The sequence below is a fragment of the Clarias gariepinus genome, chromosome 4 (assembly GCF_024256425.1).
Source record: "Clarias gariepinus isolate MV-2021 ecotype Netherlands chromosome 4, CGAR_prim_01v2, whole genome shotgun sequence".
NCBI classification, from domain to species: Eukaryota; Metazoa; Chordata; class Actinopteri; order Siluriformes; family Clariidae; genus Clarias; species Clarias gariepinus.
Window position 1 is genome coordinate 41134485 of NC_071103.1, and position 20983 is coordinate 41155467.

The following is a 20983-nucleotide window of genomic DNA, read 5'->3' on the forward strand; positions in this document are numbered from 1 at the left end:
CCTGCACACATTGCTCAATTTTAGTAAGCTGGTTTTTCTCATCTGGTTTTGCTGAAACGTATACTTGTGTGTCATCAGCATAACAATGAAAACTAATACCATGTTTACGAATTATGTTGCCTAGAGGAAGCATGTAAAGGGAAAAAAGCAGTGGGCCTAAAACAGAACCCTGTGGAACACCAAACTCCACTAGAGAACATGAGGAATGGTCACCATCTAAATCTACAAACTGATAACGATCAGTCAAATAGGATCTGAGCCATAAGAGGGCTGTTCCCTTAATTCCTACTACATTTTCTAACCTGTGAAGGAGAATGCCATGATCAATAGTGTCAAAAGCTGCAATGTGTCGGTATTGGATCTAATTCACAGGTTGATGATTTTGAAGAGGAGATGAGTGAAATTAGTTCACTCGCTTCAAGGGGAGTAAAGTATTCTAGGTTCTGATGTGATGTGATTAATTTATCATCTGTATCACTTAAATTGTCTGGTTTTAAAGCCTGAATTTTTTGCCTAATATTTATGATTTTGTTATTGAAAAAGGTCATGAAATCCTCACTCCTGTATGTTGTTGTTGTGGAGATTTCTGCAGTGGTCTTGTTTTTAGTTATTTTGCTATGGTATTAAATAAAAATCTAGGATTATTTTTGTTATTTTCTATAAGATTGGAGGAATACATTGACCTAGCAGCACTGAGAGCTCTTCTATAGTTCAGGATGCTCTCCTTCCATGCTATTTGGAAAACTAACAATTTAATTTGACGCCATTTGCGTTCTAATTTCCGAGCGGTTTGTTTTAGAGTGCGTGTGTGATCGTTATACCAAGGAGCGAGTTTCTTATCTCTAATCATTTTTCTTTTAACTGGAGCTACATTATCTAAGCTATGACGAAGTGTTGACTCTAGATATTCGGTCGCTTGATCGAGTTCTGTGGAATCAGATGGCGATCCAATCAAAGTTGATAACTCTGGAAGATTATCGATAAAGCTCTGTGTGGTATTTGATGTGAATGTACGTTTAAGGCGGTAGCACGGTGCATTATTACTATGAGACACTTTAATCGAGACAAGACAGTGATCTGATATAACTTCAGACTGTGGAATTGTAATTATGTTTCTTATACTCAATCCGAAGGATAATATTAAGTCCAAAGTGTGACCTGCTTTATGAGTGGGTCCTACTACACACTGATTTACTCCTACTGAGTCCAGTATGGACATAAATGCTGCTCTCAGAGGGTCTTCTGGATTCTCAAAATGAATATTAAAATCTCCAGCAATTAACGCTTTGTCTATGGAAACGACAAGGTTTGAAAGGAAATCTGCAAATTCACAGAGAAATTCAGAGTACGGCCCTGGAGGTCTGTAAATGATGATTAGCGGAATCGTCTGAGCTGACTTTATGTTACTATAGAGAATTTCAAATGCATTAAATTTAAATCTGTGTTTTTGTACGATAGCCAGATTATCGTTGTAAATAACTGCGACGCCTCCTTCTCTACCAGTTAACCGAGGCTGGTGTATGTAGCTGTATCCAGAAGGACTAGCTTCATTTAGAGCTACATACTCGTCCTGTTTAATCCAGGTTTTAGTTAAACATAATATATCAAACTCCTGGTCTGTGATAGTTTCGTTAATAATAACTGCTTTAGATGCGAGAGATCTAATGTTTAACAGTCCTAGCTTCAGATCAGAGGTGCCGGTTGCGCATTCAGTATGATCTGAGTTTGTAATATCTATGTTAATTAAATTATTAAAACAGACTTTCTGAGTCTTTCTAAATTTGTTTTTAGCTCGGGGAACAGTCTCAATACAGTGAACCTTGAGTGATGACTCTATGCAGCTAGCAGACGGTTGGTTTAGCCTGTCTGTCTGCTCCCTGGCCTGGGCTCTGGATTGTCACCGATTAACTAGGCCTCTTCTGAGACTATGAGCTAAACTACAGGAAATGAGAGCAGCACCTTCCCGAGTGGGATGGACACCGTCCCGCCCTAACAGGCCAGCTTTGCCCTCAAAGGTCTTCCAATTATCTATGAAGCCCACGTTGTTTTCGGAGCACCACCTGGACATCCAGCGGTTCAGCGACCATAACCTGCTGTAAGTTATGTCACCACGTCTCATTGGGATGGGACCAGAGCATACTACTCCATCGGACATCGCCTTCGCTAATTTAATCACCTCTATAAAGTTATTCTTACTAACGTCTGACTGACGAAGGCGTGTATCGTTAGCTCCAGCATGTACCACTATCTTTGAGAACCTGTGCTGTCCTAGAGCCCTAAGATTACCTGCTATGTCCGGTGTTCTGGCTCCCGGGATACACCTAACCACCACCACTCTTTCAGGTTTCTCAGCGGGTGCATCACTGAGGAGAGCAAACCTGTTAAACACGTGAAGCGCAGAAGAGGCGTGCTCCGGTGGGCTAGCCTTAGCGTTAGCTTTGGCTGAACGAGTATGCCGCCGAGTCGTCACCCACTCGCCCTGCTGTGAGGGCTCTAATGCCGGAGTCGGGGGCTGGTTATCTCCGCCTGCGGCACCCTGACTGTCTGCTACGGGAATAACGCTGTTCTCACACTCTCTAACCCTCTCTAAAGTCTGGATGCGCTCCTCTAACGCTGATATCTTCTCCGTCAGAGTGCTCACTAACACACACCTATCACAAATAAAATTACCACTAACGACGGAGGAAGAATGTCTAAACATCCTGCACTCTACACACTGAACGAGCTGAATATTAGACATGATATCGTACCTGAGTAGTTATTTGGTGATGGATTCCGCTTGTTGTTCTCAGATGATACGCGCGTTCTCTGAAAAAGCGCAAAAAAAGCAAACAAACAGAAAAAGGCAAAAATCCAGTAGTATTAAAGCCTGAAAATTAGTTAATGTTGTTATTTAGAATTAACAAGAAAAGGTAATGTAATCTAAACCCTGATACAAACAAACGAGGAACTTTCGCGGGAACAATACGAAAAACAGGAAGCTACGTCACAGGAAGCTCAAGTAAGTAAATTAAGATTAAATTAAGTAAAATTAAGTAAAGAATTTTTTTAGTCATGTTAAAATGTTTACATGACCTTGCCCCGCCCTACCGCTCAGATCTGCTTCAGCCCTATGCCCCGCACTTTGGGACATTCTTGTTCTTAAAGTACTATACAAATAAAGTTGCGTTGAGAAGCTTAATGTTCCACAGGGGTCTGCTTTAGGCTTGCTTCTACAGGGGTTGGACAATGAAACTGAAACATTGGCCAGTTGAGTGTTGGAGGTTTTATGGCTAAATTTGACCAGCCTGGTGGCCAATCTTTATTGATTGCACATTCCACCAGTAATAGCAGAGTGTAAAGGTTTAATTAGCAAAGTAATAGCACAGGTTTGCAAGTCTTTGTAATTCAGACAAGTCTTTGTAATTCATCAAGAGCCACGGTATCCAGGGTAATGTCAGCATAACACCAGAAAGCACGAACCACATCCAATGGAATAACTGTGGATGCAAGAGAAAGCTGTCTGAAAGGGATGTCCTGGTGCTAATAAGTATCTCATCAGGAAGGAGGTGCAAAAGTGCACAACATTATTTAACTTATTTGTTTGTGCCATGTGAATCCCATTAAAGCATAATTAGTGGAAAAATGCAGGCACCCTGTCTGATTAACGGATGTTAATTCAGTGACCTTAGTAAAATAAAATAGCAAGACTACTAAGGTAGTTGACATAGTTAAAATGTTTAAATGTTGTTGCATTTATGACCATTGGATGTCATTTTATTACTGTGCCTTATGATTCCATTACATTTCACTTGCTTGCAATGTCTTAAGTTTCTACTACAGATTATATTAATGAAATCAATGTTTATGGCTATTATAATAAAAAAAAAAAAGTGTTCTTTTTTTGTTTCCCCCACCCCTTTTGAGATTGGCGTAACACAGTCACATAGGCTATCTGGTTCTTCTGCTTGCGTCAGCTCTCTCTGGGCCCCCAGCAGCTGAAGGTTTTATGGCTAAATTTGACCAGCCTGGTGGCCAATCTTTATTGATTGCACATTCCACCAGTAATAGCAGAGTGTAAAGGTTTAATTAGCAAAGTAATAGCACAGTTTTGCTAAAAATATTGCAATGCACACAACATTATGGGTGATATAATGTTAGAGTACAATATATCTGTAGCTGCATGTTATTCACAAGTTCTGACGCGTGTCTTTAGTTACACAGTGTCACTGACGACATCAGACGTTTCGTTGATTTTTTTGTCTCTTGTTTATTTTCAACATCAAAAACAACGGTTGTTACAGTTTCTTGCATAAATCCACTGTAGTCACGACAAGTCGCTTGCTGTGTTCTGTAGCTTCGATAGATTACAGTTACAACAACTTATTTTACTGTATTCCTTTTAGCTTACTGTCTCACGGTCAATAGCTTGTGTGCTCCACACCTTTCTATATCCTTCCGTGTCTTAACAACAACTACAACTAACGTGCGTGATAGACATGGAACTGCATAACTGTGGGATGATGTCACAGAACAACCCACGAAATGATGTCACAATACAAATTATATGTATGATACTTAATGCTTAATGCTTAACTAATAAACTGAAATAAGATAAACATAACAACAAATCACAAGAATGAAATATGGCCCTTACAATATCAGAGTACAAATGAGGACAAATTGTTGGTGCAAGTCTCACTGTCGCATCTGTGACCAAGACAGCAAGTCTTTGTAATTCATTAAGAGCCACGGTATCCAGGGTAATGTCAGCATAACACCAGAAAGCACGAACCACATCCAATAGGAATAACTGTGGATGCAAGAGAAAGCTGTCTGAAAGGGATGTCCTGGTGTTAATAAGTATCTCATCAGGAAGGAGGTGCAAAAGTGCACAACATTATTTCACTTATTTGTTTGTGCCATGTGAATCCCATTAAAGCATAATTAGTGGAAAAATGCAGGCACCCTGTCTGATTAACGGATGTTAATTCAGCGACCTTAGTAAAATAAAATAGCAAGACTACTAAGGTAGTTGACATAGTTAAAATGTTTAAATGTTGTTGCATTTATGACCATTGGATGTCATTTTATTACTGTGCCTTATGATTCCATTACATTTCACTTGCTTGCAATGTCTTAAGTTTCTACTACAGATTATATTAATGAAATCAATGTTTATGGCTATTATAATAAAGAAAAGTGTTCTTTTTTTGTTTCCCCCTCCCCTTTTGAGATTGGCGTAACACAGTCACATAGGCTATCTGGTTCTTCTGCTTGCGTGAGCTCTCCGACATCCATGATTGGCTGTAGAGCCGTGATTGATGTGAGATCACTAAGTGCCTCCGCTCTGACAGAGCCAATCAGCTCTCTCTGGGCCCCCAGCAGCTGGTGGTTACTGCATCAGCCGGGATTCGAAGTTGCAATCTTTGAGTGATAGGGCAAGCTCATTACCGCTGCTTTTGAATTTCAGAGGTCCTTTCTATCTTACAGTGTGCCTTTGAGCTGGCAAGGACTCTATAATTCTGATGATCCATTTTAGATCAAATTCAACATTCATATCATCTGATCACATGCTTCAGCAATCAGACACGATGAAAATATTTTTTTCTTTTTTTAACAAAGCAGTAAACAAGGTCATTATCACCCATTAGCTTTTACTTAAATATAGACTTAGTATGAAAGTAGTAGATTATTATATGTTATGAAATGTACAAGAGTAGTGAATATTTTTTCATTTAAAAAAAATCTCCTGTTTATTATAATTTTAAATTAAATAAAAAAAAAACTTTTTGAATCTCTGTACATCTAAGGGAGTTTTTCCTTGCCACCGTCACCCTCAGTAAGGACTATCTAATTATTTTTATTTATACTCCATTCACATTTTATACAAAATTCCATAATTTTTTTGATTGTGTAAAGCTGCTTTGCGACAATGACAACTGTTAAAAGGGCTGTACAAATTCAAATTTTATTTGTCACATACACAGTCATACACAGTACAATATGCAGTCAAATGCTTAGACAACTGCTTGTGACATTAAAATGAAAGACTATGAATAGGAAATAAATATAAAAAATAAAATAAAAGGTAAATAAAAAATAAAATACAATTTAAATTAAAATAAAATAACTGTTCAACAAAAATATACAATATGAGAATATATGAAGAAATATAGATGTGCTGTTCTACTGAGTTAATCACATTTAACCTTGTATAAAGTTGCAGTTTAGTGACACCTTCTGGACAAAGATTGGTACTACACTTAGCGTTAGTGTCCTTGTTTGATGACATAAAAAATGTGATTCTAGCAGTAATACCAAAGAGCACATTGTCATGGCTGATATCGTTCCCTGATTTAAGTTGATTTTAAGGCACATTCAGTATGTAGACATTGTATAATTATTATTTCACTTATGTTTACGTATACAAATGCTATATCCATGTTATTTACATGTTGGATTTATAACTTTATTCTTTATTTGATCGATTGTATTACCTATATGGCTTAGGGAAGTTTAAAGCTAGTATTATGTTTATAAAAGTTCCCGGTTGTGCTTGTGCATGTACATATAACTATTTTGTATACTTACATTCTGTAATTTGTATGTTTGCAGTTTTACGTCATTCCATAAGCAACAGTAAAGGCTAGATATTACTTTCTGAGTTTGTTGTCTTTTGGTAAACGTTAGTTCTTTACCAAAGATATTAAACTCAGATATTACTTTCTGAGTTTGTTGTCTTTTGGTAAACGTTATCTGACTGCCGAGTCAAGCAAGGCGTTTGATACAGAGGGCAGAACAATAGAACAATAAGAAAAACAGCTGTACAAAGTAGATATAGATTGATGGTATTTTTGTGTGAAATGAAGTTAGATATAAATGGTAATAAAAAATGGTAATATGCAGCGTTGTGCAATCGACACATATAAAGTGTCTTGTGCGTGCAAATATGCTTAAAAGTGATTTATTGTCACGGAGCGGGACGTGATGGATCCAAAAGCGAGAGATGACGGCAGACAGAGGGGGCGTGGTCGAGGAGCGGAAGCAGGGTCGGAACCAAAAGTCAGGCGGCAAAGCGTTAGAGCAAAAATGTAAGACGGGGGGCGCAGTCAAAAGGGAGAGCGTAGATACGAGAACCGGGAGATCAAAGAGCGAGGCATTTAATTCAAAAACGTAGACGAAAAGGCGAAAACCAGAAATGGAAGCGTGAGGTCAAAACCGGGAGATAAAAAACGAGGCAAACAAATCCGAGACGAGAAACCGAAAGCGAAAACGAGAAACGAAGCGAGCTTGGCAACATGAAACCCGAAGAGAAAATAAACGCGAGAAAATCGAGGTATGAAAACACACAATAATCCAGCAATCTAAACAGCGCGCAGCGCATGCTTAAATCACTGGAATAATCAGTGGGCATGGGGCGAGGCGGCATAGCTGGGATACATGAAACGTGGGGCTGACTCGCCGCATTGTAGAGGGGAGCCGGAGCTTGACGGCGCATGGATTGACAATCTTGGTGACGGTGAAGGGCCCAATGTATCGGGGAGAGAGTTTACGAGAGGCGGCCTTTAGGTGGATATCTCGGGTGGATAGCATAACTCTCTGCCCCACTCTGTACTTAGGCCTGAGAGCGCCTGCGGTCTGCTTGGTCCTTGTATCTCTTGTTGACTCGCAATAAGGTCTTCCTTGCTTGCAGCCACGTCTTTTTGCAGCGTTGGATGAAGGCTTGGGCAGACGGAACGTTGACCTCCACTTCCTGAGACGGGAACAGCGGTGGCTGATACCCTAAGCAGCACTGGAAAGAAGACAGGCCAGTAGATGACGAGACCTGGGAGTTGTGGGCGTATTCTACCCAGGGCAGAAACTTGCTCCATGAAGTAGCGTCCCGGGAGGTCATGCATCTCAGGGCGACCTCGAGGGCCTGGTTCTTCCTCTCAGTCTCACCGTTTGATTGGGGATGAAACCCTGATGACAGGCTGGGGGTGGCCCCAATCAATTTGCAGAAGCCCTTCCAGAACTGAGAGGTAAACTGTGGGCCCCGGTCCGAGACAGTCTCTTGGGAGGCCATGCAGCTTAAAGACGTGGTTGACCATAAGTTCTTCAGTCTCCTTGGCGGAGGGCAGTCGTGGCAGGGGAATGAAGTGGGCGGCCTTAGAGAACCGGTCCACCACTGTCATGATGCAGGTGTGGTCGTTAGATGTGGGTAGCCCTCTGACGAAGTCCAAGGTGATGTGGGACCATGGATGGTGTGGGATAGGCAGAGGCCTAAGGAGGCCCACCGGGCTATGGTGGTGTGTTTGGATCTTACGCAAACGTCACATGCCGCAACAAAGCTGAAGACATCTTCCTTAAGTGTGGGCCACCAAAATTGCTGCTGGTTTGTGCCAAGGTGCGGGTTACGCCAGGGTGACAGGAGAGTTTGATTTTAGAGCTGTGGGCCCACTGCAGGACCTGGGAACGCAGGGAGAAAGGGACGAAGAGGCGTTTCGGTGGAACGTTGCTAGGCCCAGGCTTGTGGGTCAGGGCTTGCTTCACCTTGGTCTCAATGTCGAGTTCTGTGGCCGCAAGCAAGGAGGTAGGAGGCAAGATTGTGTCGTTGGCACGGATGCCGTGAGTGGCAAAAAATTGTCTTGAGAGGGCGTCTGGCTTGGCGTTCTTGGATCCTGGGCGGTAGGAGAGGGTGAAATTGAACCTACAGTACTAAAGAACAGGGACCATCGGGCCTGGCGGGCGTTGAGTCTCTTGGCGCTCTGAACGTATTCAAGGTTTTTATGATCGGTCCAGACCAGGAAGGGCACCTCCGTCCCCTCTAACCAATGTCTCCACTCCTCCAGAGCTAGCTTAATGGCCAGGAGCTCACGATCGCCGATGCCATCGTTTCTTTCAGCAGGTGTTAGGCGGTGTGAGAAGAAGGAGCAGGGGTGTAGTTTGTTATCGTGTGGGGCTCTCTGGGACAGGACGCCCCCTACCCCCGTGCTGGAGGCGTCGACCTCCAAGATGAACTGGCGTGATGGGTCTGGGATGGTTAGGATTGGGGCGGACGTGAACCGTTGCTTAAGGGGGCAGCTATGGAGCTGTAGCCCCGAATGAAGCACCGGTAGAAGTTGGCGAAGGCCAGGAGTTCCTGTCGTAAGGTGGGATAGGGCCAGCTGGTGACAGCTTGGTGCTTGGCTGGTTCCATCTTGATGCCTTTGGGGCCAATAACAAACCCGAGGAATGTGGTGGTCATGGAGTGGAACTCGCATTTCTCGGCCTTGAAAAACAGGTTGTTCTCCAGTAGTACTCTACAGTACCTGTCGGACGTGGTGTTGGTGTTTCTCCAGGTCCTGGGAGAAGATCAAGATGTCGTCAAGGTAAACAAACACGGAGAAGTTGAGGGAGTCCCTGAGAACGTCATTGATAAGGGCCTGGAAAACTGCGGGGGCATTGGTCAGGCCAAAGGGGACCACCAGGTATTCTTAATGTCCCATTGGGGTGTGGCGCAACATTTACTGAAAACCTCCTTGAGGTCATGGTATTCTGAGGGGACGTGGTTGAGATTTGGTGGTTCCCCTGCAGGGGCAGGGCTGAGGCAGGGTGTGGCCTGCAGCTCGTAAGCAGGTCATGAAACATGATGGACTCCAGGCCAAAATCGAGTTCCTCTCCCAATCTATTTGTGGGTTGTGACGGATTAGCCAGAATAGGCCCAGAACAATTGTAGCGTGAAATCCCTCCATTATGAATAGCGAAGTTTGCTTTGTGTGGTTGCCTGAGATCCTGAGACTGACGAGAGGGGTTCTGTGGATGATAGATGAGAGCGGGCTTCTGTCAAGGGCCTAAACCGTGAGGTAAGTCTCCAAAGGCAGTGCGGGGATACCCAGAGCCTTGGCCAAAGCTGCGTTAATGAGATTACGGTCAGATCCTGAGTCAACTAGCGCCTGTACCACGTGGGTGTGCTGTTCTCATGCGGTCAAAATCGGCTGGATCCATGTCGTGGCTGGATTATTCTGTCACGAAGCGGGACATGACAGAGGGGGCGTGGTCGAGGAGGGGAAGCGGAGACAGAACCAAAAGCAAAAACGTAAGCCGGGGGCGTAGTCAAAGGGGAGAGCGTAGATTCGAGAACCAGGAGATCAAAGAGCGAGGCGTTTAATCCAAAAACGTAGACAAAAGGTGAAAACCAGAAATGGAAGCGTGAGGTCAAAACCGGGAGATCAAAGAACGAGGCAAACAAATCTGAGATAAGAAACCGAAAGCGAAAATGAGAAATGAAGCAAGCTTGGCAACGTAAAATCCGAAGAGAAAAATGCGAGAAAATCCAGGTATGAAAACACACAATCCAGCGATCTAAGCAGCGCGCAGCGCGTGCTTAAATCACTGGAATAATCAGTGGAGGGAATGAGAAACAGGTGAGCAGACAGGGCAGAAACGGAGGCGTGGGAAAAGCGCATGATGGGCTAGGGGAAAACATGAGCACGTGAGGAGAAGTGACAGCGTGGGAAAAAGACGGCAGACAGGGCGTGAATCCTGACATTTATTGTCAGGATTGGGTGGTATTGGGTGTTAATGCCGTGGGCAGAAAAAGGGCAGGCATAGACACAAATGGGTGTTTTTAAACAAAAGAGTCTTTAATGAAATAATAACATAAAACAAGCACACTGACGAAAACAAACCAAAACGAACAGACAACAAACTTAAACTATAACAAGGCATAAGTTGAAAGACAGGTACTAAGGCGAGACACCGGCGCTATGACGGCACTTACAAACATAGGCTCTAGGGTGGAACACAAGCTTTAAGACATTACATACAGGACGAATACAGGCTCCAATACCTGTTACATAGATAAGCCCTATGGTGGAGCACAGGCTTACAGACATAACACACAATACACACAAACTAAGCATGGAGCTGAAAACTGGGACTAGACGAGAGACACGGGGGGAACGAGAGACTGAACTAGAGACACGGGGGGAACGAGAGACTGAACTAGAGACATGGGGAGACGAGCGACCGGACTAGAGACATGGGGAGACGAGCGACCGGACTAGAGACATGGGGAGACGAGCGACCGGACTAGAGACATGGGGAGACGAGCGACCGGACTAGAGACGACAGACAGGAGATGGGACTAGAGACATTGGGAGACTAGAGACAAAAGACAGGACTAAGGCTAAAGACATGCCAATCAGCTAAACATGGCTATTAGCTAAACATGGCACTTAGCTAAACATGGCACTTAGCTACACATACATCTAGCTAAGCATGTCTTTAGCCTAACATGCACATAGCTATACTTACCTTATAGCTAAACATAAACTAGCTACACTATCCAAATAGCTACCACAACACTAGGGACTCTGGACACGGACACTCAGAGGCTAGGCTAAGGGACACTCAGAGGCTAGGAACACAACAACAGAATGAAAGAACTAAAATTTAAACATAAATGAAAATACAAAGTAAAAAACAAAACAAAATGCCCACATTATGACAGTGATTTCAAACCAACAATGCTCGACCCAGTTTCCCAGACTAATCAGCTATTTATTGAAGATTTAACGACTCACCTCGGTTCAGGTGTGCTCCCGCATCACCTGACCAAGGTGACTTCGGGGAAACTGAGTCTGCAAAACAAAAACTACAAAGGACAAAACAGTGCCCTCTAGTGGCGATTCCTTACATTTATTAAAGGTGGCTTGTGATGAAGTGATTTAACTATTGACCATGAAGTGTAGTTGTGCAGTGGCCACTAGTGTAAACAAATGTCCAGAATGTCCAGAGTGAATGTAAAAACCATAGGTGTGGGTCAGTACTGTGTGGAGTATACACATAAAATTTTATTTGAAATTTAATTGAATTAACCCGGATTGTATCCAGAAAACATAAAACCACAGCTGCCCAACTTACTGCAGAATTAAATGTTCACCTCATTTCTTCTGTTTCCACCAAAACTGTTTATCTGGAGCTCCACAGGGTAAATGTACATGGTTGGGCTGCCAAAGCCAAACTTTTGGTCATTAATGCCAATGCCAAACGTCAGTTTCAATGGTGCCAGCAACAAAAATCTTGGACCATGGACCATGGACCTTGGATCTGTGGAACATGTATTGTTCTCTGATGAGTACACCTTCACTGTCTTTCCCACATCCGAGAGAGTTGTGGAGAAGCCCAAAGAAGCATACCATCCAGACTGCTGCATGCCTAGAGTAAAGCATGGGGGTGGATCAGTGATGGTTTGGGCTGCAATATCATGGCATTCCCTAGGCCCAATACTTGTGTTAGATGGGCACGTTACTGCCAAGGACTACCAAACCATTCTGGAAGACCATGTGCACCCAAGGGTTCAAACATTGTATGGTGAAGGCGGTGCCATGTATCAGTATGATAATGCACCAATACACACAGCAAGACTGGTGACAGAGTGGCTTGTTGAACATGAAAGTCATTTTAAACATCTCCCATGGCCTGCTAAGTCACCAGATCTAAAAATTATTTAGCCACTTTGGGGTGTTTTGGTGGATTGAGTCAGGAAATGTTTTCCTCCACCAGCATTATGTAGTGACCTGGCCACCATTCTGCAAGAAGAATGGCTCAAAAATTTTCGGGCCACTGTGAAGGATCTATAATTTTCAAGATTAATTAATGCTGTATTGGCCTCAAAATAAGGCCCTATACAGGCCTGGCTTAGTAAAGTTGAGGAATGTGTGGAGGACATTAGACACTGGATGCTATTTAACTTCTTTCCGCTTAATTTTGACACAACAGAAGTACTGGTGCTAAGACCACATACAACTAGAGGTAAGCTTGCTGATCATACTGTAACTCTGGATGGTATTTCTGTTTCATCATGTGCGTCAGTAAAATACCTTGTTGTGATAATTGATTCCAGTCCTTGATTACAAGCTCATGTAGATAATATTACTAGGATAGCATTCTTTCATCTCAGAAATATTGTCAAAATATGGAACATATTGTCACTACATGATATATTGAAATAGTTCATGCTTTTGTTACCCCCAGGCTGGTTTGCTGTAATGCCTTACTGTCTGGATGTTCTACTCTGTGCAAGCTTCAGTTCATCCAGAATGCAGCAGCCAGAATTTTTACTAGAACTCACAAAGCCCTTTTTAACCAACTGTAAAATGCTGTACATACACAGCCATGTCAAATAATACCTCCTAACAGAAACACTATAAAGCATTGCTGCTGCTAATGCAGTGTTCTTTATGGACAGTGGTGGCTCAAACAGTTAAGGCGATCAGAAGGCAGTGGTTCAAGCCCCAGCACCACCAAATTGCCACTGTTGAGCCCATGCACTCTGATCCCAGCAAATAACATGACAAATAATTGAACATATACATAACACCTATTAATATTGGTTTTTGAAAAGATACATCATTATTATTATTATTATTATTATTATTATTGTTATTATGATTTATGGCAGGTATTAATTTATTTAGACAATATCACTAACACATGTTAGCAAAGTTTTAACTAATTACATTCACTTACTGTATTAATAAATAGCATATATGTAATTCATATGTTTATGTTATTGTTGAGTGCCACTTTCTTTCACACACACTTAAATTCTGTAGCCATTATTGGTTTACAAACAATCATAATCCATAAAGTCCTGAATTTTGTACATCATTTAATCAACCAGGACAATTATAAAGCAAACTTAATAAACTTCATACTTATCACTAAATGAAAGAAGGAAGACAACAGTTTCAACTCTCACAGCTGTTTTTAAAAGCATCTTTACTTATCAATTTTATTATTATAATCTTCTGTTTGTAAGATTTAGACAAAATCAGATTAAGTAGGGCTTGAACTTGACCCTGAAGTTGATGATGAATCTGTAATGAAGAAAAAAAGCAGATTCAATCAAACGTTTTAATTATATATTTAATTATATCCACTGTACAGTATTTATACAAAAACCAATTCCCATTGTTTATACCCAGAGTGTTAAATTAACACTGTGCAGTGTTTATATAGAGCAGCTGATTAGACTATAGTGCAAATATTTGCATTATATTTTGTTACATATGATTAATAATATGAACATTATTATTATTATAATTTTTATAATTTTTATTTATTATTATTATTATTATTATTATTATTATAATGTTAAGTTATGTTTCATAGCCACTATGAACACACAGTGAACTGCTTGGGAAAGAAATTACATCATAAAATGTGCCAGTCTTCACCACCACCACGGATAGTGGCCACCACCACCACCACCTCCTCCGCCTCCTCCTCCACCTCCGCCGCCGCCGCCTCCGCCTCCGCCACCGCCTCCTCCTCCTCCTCCTCCTCCTCCTCCTCCTCCACCCCAGCCTGGGAGAACACGGACTGGGAAACCACAGCGAGAGAGATGAAATAATTGTATATAAGCAGTATATCTACTACACTGCAATAAATGAGATGTAAAAGAGCAGAAAAATCAGTGTCTTGTTGTTTTGATAAAATTCCTGTTTGAATGAGAGACAGGCATTTAATGTTTAGAAGGTCTAAAGTTTAAAAGACTGTGTTGATTATGAAGATCCGAAGAGGATAACCAGACTGATTTGAGCTGACAAGAAGTATTCAGTAACTGAAATGAGCACTCTGAACCATCATGGTTATATATTAAAAATATTTCAGCACAAAACATCAGAATTTGAAGATGATGAACTAGAACAAAACGCCAGATCAGGTGTCATTTCTGTCAGCAAAGAAAATAAGGGTTGTCATGGGCACAAATTTGCCCAATCTGGACAGGTGCTTCATCTTATGTAATGGAATGTATGCCAAAAACACTGTGAGGCAAAGTATTAAGTATCGGGAAGTTTAAATCATTTTAGTGACTCGGTTTCTTTGAATCTTGTTCATCAAAATTAATGAATCCCTTTTTAAAATCATTCAGTTCATTTTGTTCCTTTGATCAGAAATAAGTTAAAATGTTAAATTTTCAATAAAAAGACCCCCAATACGTCTACATACACAAATTTTGGCTATAGTTCCAGTTATCAAAATATTACAATGCAGCTAAGGACATTTTATAATAAACAGAATGAGTAGCTCACTTCTCATATTGTTCATTCTTTTGAATCTATTGCACCGCCTAGCGTCTATGGGAGTCATGTGACAAAAGAACGAACGGTTTGTAGTAGAAGAGTCATTAAAAAAGATTCGCTCAATTCTGTTTCCTGTACATAACCTATGGAGGTTTTGTGATGATTCGCTCATGCGCGCCCAGTAGAAAATGAATGAATCACTTTCACGAGACTACTCGTTCTTCGGAGTCACATTAAAGATTCGTTAAAAAATATATACAGGTATATAGATGAAATAGTATAGACGAAAAGTGTCAGATGTTTTCTCCTGGTGGGAGTCACAGAGTGACTGGCTCTACGCTCTATATCAGGGGCGTTGTTTCATTAAAGACTGCAGCAGGAGTTGCAGGTGGTTTAGCAAATTAACATAGCATAGATGATTTTTATTTGTATTGTATTTTTTTAGCAAAACGTTTTTTTTCTCCTTCTGGATGGATCAATTCTATCTATCTATCTATCTATCTATCTATCTATCTATCTATCTATCTATCTATCTATCTATCTATCTATGTCAAGCTAGACAGCTGGGGGCCAAAAGTTTTGACAATCACACAAATATAATTTTCACAAGTAGTCTACAAAGTCTACTTGACCCTTTTGAAATGCTTGGAATTATATTTCAGTATACCAGAGTAACATCTGACAAAAAGATCTAAAAACACAGAAGCAGCAGAATTATATGTGTGTCTTAAAACTTTTGGCCTGGCTCTACATGGAACAACTGAGATACCAGTAGCACTGACCCTTTATGTCCTCCAGACCTGTCTGATCCACCCCGAGTCCATCAGGTTCTAAAATTCTTTTATTCCACATGAATAAGCTACATTTAAGAAGAACTTTTATGTATGACACATTCTTCACTTACCTTTAATCTTTCTCATTTTTCTGTTTTGCAGAAAATAATCGTTGTTTCAAATATTGTCGGTTATGCTTCTTCCTGCATGGACACACATTTAGAGAATTGCATAAGCTATTCAGGGCAAATTAAGATCAGGATTATATTTACATTTACATTTAGGCATTTGGCAGACGCTCTTATCCAGAGCGACTTACATTTTTATCTCATTACACATCTGAGCAGTTGAGGGTTAAGGGCCGCGCTCAACAGCCCAACAGTGGCAACTTGGTGGTTGTGGGGTTTGAACCTGGGATCTTCCGAACCGTAGTCCAATGCCTTAACCACTGAGCTACCTCTGACCCCCCATTATATAAGGATATTTATCTTAAAACCTAATTACTAATTTATTAGCATTTTATGAGATTGTTACAGCAGCAAATTCACAATTAATAGAAACAAACAGAGCATGCAAGGAATTTTACAAGGCTCATGCTAAATTAAAATGCAATTAACAAAAAATTAAAGAAAAATAGAAAAAAATGCATATTTGTCTATGTGCATAATATGTAAAATTTGCTATAATGTGCTACAGTGGTGCAGTTAGGTAGATAATCTAGGATTATTCAGTGTAGATTTATAACATTTACATATTATAGCTTTAGATTTAGATACTTACAGTGTTATTCTCCCGATATTGTTTATAAGTCGTCCTATCAATGAATACATTCAATGTGGAGGGACAGATTTATTTTAAGGGAGTCTAAGTGGGAGGTGGAGTCAAGAAACACGAATGAGAGAGAGAGAGAGAGAGAGAGAGACAGCTAGACAGCCTGACAGACAGTCAGACAGACAAACAGACTGACAGAGGTGGAGAGGGATTTTAAACTATTAATTAATATCAGTCAAATAAGACCTAAAACAAGAGAAGACTGTTCCAACTCCCAAAACATTTTGAATCTATTAAGGATTAAGATCAATGGTGTCAAAAGCTTCTTTGCTAAAATATGTTGCAGAATTTTAAATAAAGTAAATATGTTATATTGGCCTCAAGTTTGATATCTTACAATTATATTTCTTAATTAGAGTTTAATAAATGGTAGTTTAACAGACTTTGGTACAAAGCCATTGCTAAGAGACGTATTTGGGTATTTTTAAATGGGGTTCAGTTTTTTTCTGGTATTAACTGTTTAAATAACCTTATAGGTATGTGGTCTAGTGCACACGTTTGTGATTTTGGTGAAAAGATATGTGAAATTATTTTAATTGACTAAACATTTAGTCGTCTGGTCGAGTTTTGTGGGATCAGACAGTGATCCAATCATAGCTGATAACTCTGTGAGACTACTGATAAAGCTCTGTGCAGTAGTCGATATGAATTCAAGTTTATGCAGTAAACCAGAAATTTAGAGCCTAGGATAGGAGTTTAGCAATGGAATGCTACACAAATCATCTGGTTAATTTTGCAGTGAATTATAGGGAATAGCCGAAAGACATAGAAGAAGATTATTGGTAATACTTAATTTACAAGTATAATCAAACATTAAATAAACACATTCCAGACATAAAGAAAAGTAAAATAGTGTCTCAAAAGTGATTTTGAATTTAGAGTGATAATTTATATTCTAATGGTGATTTTGCCTTATATTTCTGCTATATTATTAGCAATAGATGGAGTGTCACTGTGTAATGTTAAAAAATTACTACTGTGAGTTAAACTACATAGTAGAAAGAAAATACAACTATTAGAAATTCTTTCTTTCTTTCTTTTAAAATATTACCCACTCTTGTTAGCATGCATATCCTTTTTTGATAATTATATTAACATATACAAATACTGTATATCAAGAACAGAGAGAACAACAGAACCCTCCAAACACTTGCGCAGAAAACAAACAAAAACACACACACAGATACATAGTCACATAGACCACACACACACACACACACACACACACACACACACACACACACACACACACACACACACACACACACGAATGACTCAGTAGAACCTCAGTATTTAATCTCCTTCAACTTAAAAAAAAGTTATACATTTTTAATCCACCAAGGGATGGAGGGACACTTAAAGGACTTCCAGTGTAAAAGTATGGAATGTCTGGCAAACAAAGATGAAAAAGTGATAACATCTTTATGTGCAGAACTAAATGGAATTGAAGCATCTGGAGTAATAAATATAGCAATTATTTGACATTTTTCGACAACTGTACTCCAAGTATAGTGGACATGATACTAAAAAACCTTTTCATAATCCCTATAAATTTGGACACAAAAAGAACAAATGACTTAAATGACAAAGAACAGCTTGACACCTGCTACGTTTGTCTTAGCATGCTTATTCATACAAAAACTCACAAAAATCATGAATATTCATTAGACTATAGACATTTGTCTCATCAGTGGAGGGTATGTGTAAGTACATGCAGATAATAAGGACTATAATATGGACTTATAGTTATGTTTTACTTTCAATGACTATTAAATCAAATTATGGCTATATGATATGATAAAAATTAACTAACCACAGAAATAAGAGCTTATGTTTGAACGTAGTGGAAAAATGACCAAAAGAAAAGATGCAAGTTAGGATGATTTAGCAAGAAAATGGGTGAGGAAGAATGAACTTTAAAATGTGCAAAGTAGAATGATTTTGCAGATTAACTTTGCAGATTATTTTTTTGAGGCAGCCACACGTCTTTGGTTCTGCCTGGACATATGTTGTGGTTCCACTATAATCATCTTTGTATGAAGATTATACATGTTTTTTGTATTTATTTTATTAATCACTCATTGTCTATACCACTTTATCCTGTATAGAGGGTCAAAGGAGACCTGGAACCTATTCTAGGAGACTTGGGCATTAGGCAGAGTACACACTAGACTGGCCCAATCCGTCACGGGGCACAAATACACACACACACACACACACACACACACACACACACACACACACACACACACGCTCATTTGCACACTATAGGCAATTTAAGAACTCACGGGGAGAACATGAGAATTCCATGCACACAAACCCAAGGGGAAAATCGAGTCCAGACCCTGGAGGTGCCTTGACAGTGCTAACCACTGAGCCATCATGCCACCTACATTTTTTCTGCTTCTCTTTATTTCTTGATACACCAACATGCTACACTTTACATATACTAATTAATTTTTACTCATAAATTAAACAATAAAGTGCAATTCTGAGAGTCAAGAAGCACAAAGAGGCACAAAATGAAGAAAACTACAAAGATAAAGAGAGAAACAGAAGGTGATTGGTGATTAATCAAATGTTTTATGTTACAAAATAAATGTAGTAAATAAATGTATCAAGAGCAGGATCTCACGAAAATAAACATATATTATACAAGAATAAACAAACAAACGGTTGAAAAAACAATAACTTAATAAGAAATAACCCCAAAATAATTTTTAGTACATTTCATACAGTATATTTATTATAATGTTATAATATCACAAGTGCATCCTATGTTTTAATTAACTTGAAAATTGCCATTATTTTGCCAAATTGATTATTTTGAGCCTGTCCACTTGTTTAATTAAGGCTTTTGTGGTTTCAAAATAATAAATAAAACCAATTATAATTAGACCCATTTGACACCATTTATTTTTACATTTATTTCAAAAGTCCAAATACTGAAGATTTTAAATTGATATTCCAATTTAAATGATAGATTTCAATGAGTATATTGATGTCCACAAAAGTCTTGTCAAATAATTTACAAATAAAACTCTGTCCTGTAACTTGCTGGTGATTATCTCAATGTCACCCAACCCATATCACATGATGCCATGTCTAGAAGGGTTTCATTGAAAGCGGTGTAAAAAAGTAGAAAAAAAAGCAAGTGAGAGGGAGTCTGTGCTAAGCTAAAAACAAACCCTAATCACCTAGCTCCCCCATTCATCCTTCTCTGCAATGTCAGCATTAGTTCAGACACTGCTGTTTGTTTGTTTTTACAGTGGCATGGCTTAGCAACAGAGGTCCATATGCCATCATTTAACTAGATGGGCCAGCTTCAATTTGTGCTAACAGATAGTTAATGCTGTTTGGTAAGGCTTACGTTGGTGGTTTAAACAAAATAAAAATGGTATAAGAGTTCTGCTAATCTCCAACTATTGCTTAATATTGGTGGGGTTTGTGACTGTTAGATACAGGCCATATGCCACAGAAATTCATAATATGTATTCATACTGTATTCATAATTGGAATGAACTGTATGGCAAGATCAGTAAACCTCAGAACACACACCTGGATGGACTTTTAATTGTTGCTGGAGATAAAAAATGCACATCTCAAGTCAGTGCTCCATAAATTCCATTAGTATGTGGATTTTGCAGCCAGAGGGAAAAACACAATGGATCTTGTTTACACAAACCTCCGTGGCACATAAGGGGTGGATCCCCACTCCCACCTTGTCTGCTCAGACCACTTCTCATGGAAAATTTATTTGCATCTCAATTCAGCTTTGTGTACTGGTCATTGCTACATTGTCACAATGTATTTTGTTGTGCTGTGTTTTTTATTGTTGGCACACTTGCAGATTAAGTTCAGCCTCTAGTTGTCACATATACATTACTGCACAGTGAAATTCTTTATTCTTTTTAGCTTTGTTAGGAGGATCAACCATTGCACATTGCCTTACTCGAGGCCCAACAGTGGCAAGCTAGGGCTCAAATTGCCGACCTTCCAATCGTTAGCTCAGAGCCACCAGTAGCCATCAGTAACATACTGAGCCACCACCGCCCCATTTTGTTAATTTAGGTTGTATGTAGCACATTAATCCTGGAGGAACGTTGTTTATTTTCACTGTGTACTAAACTGCATATAGTTAAAATGAAAATAAAAGCCTACTTGACTTGATTTACAATTGTTGGTCAAAATAGAGAAACTATCAAGTTACTCAGTAGTAAAGATATTCAGTGGCAGTGGTGGCTCAGAGGGCACTGAGTTACTGATCGGAAGATCGGCGGTTCAGTCAGCTCCACCAGCTCCACCAGGTTGCCACTGTTGGGCCCTTGAGCAAGGCCCTTAACC

The 20983-nt window shown here is 39.9% G+C and overlaps 1 protein-coding gene and 2 long non-coding RNA genes across 3 annotated transcripts in view; all 3 read right to left on the bottom strand.

Annotated features, from left to right (window-relative positions):
- The window catches only part of LOC128520493 (NACHT, LRR and PYD domains-containing protein 14-like), a 550151-nt gene that overhangs the window by 333736 nt on the left and 195432 nt on the right, over positions 1 to 20983 (bottom strand). The window lies entirely within an intron of this gene.
- LOC128520497 (uncharacterized) lies at positions 13712 to 14248 on the bottom strand. Its single transcript, XR_008357936.1, has 2 exons — positions 14163 to 14248; positions 13712 to 13826 (listed from the first exon to the last, which is right to left on the bottom strand). It is a non-coding gene; the product is annotated as an uncharacterized LOC128520497 (long non-coding RNA).
- On the bottom strand, positions 14259 to 16662 carry LOC128520496 (uncharacterized). Its single transcript, XR_008357935.1, has 3 exons — positions 16589 to 16662; positions 15940 to 16011; positions 14259 to 14331 (listed from the first exon to the last, which is right to left on the bottom strand). It is a non-coding gene; the product is annotated as an uncharacterized LOC128520496 (long non-coding RNA).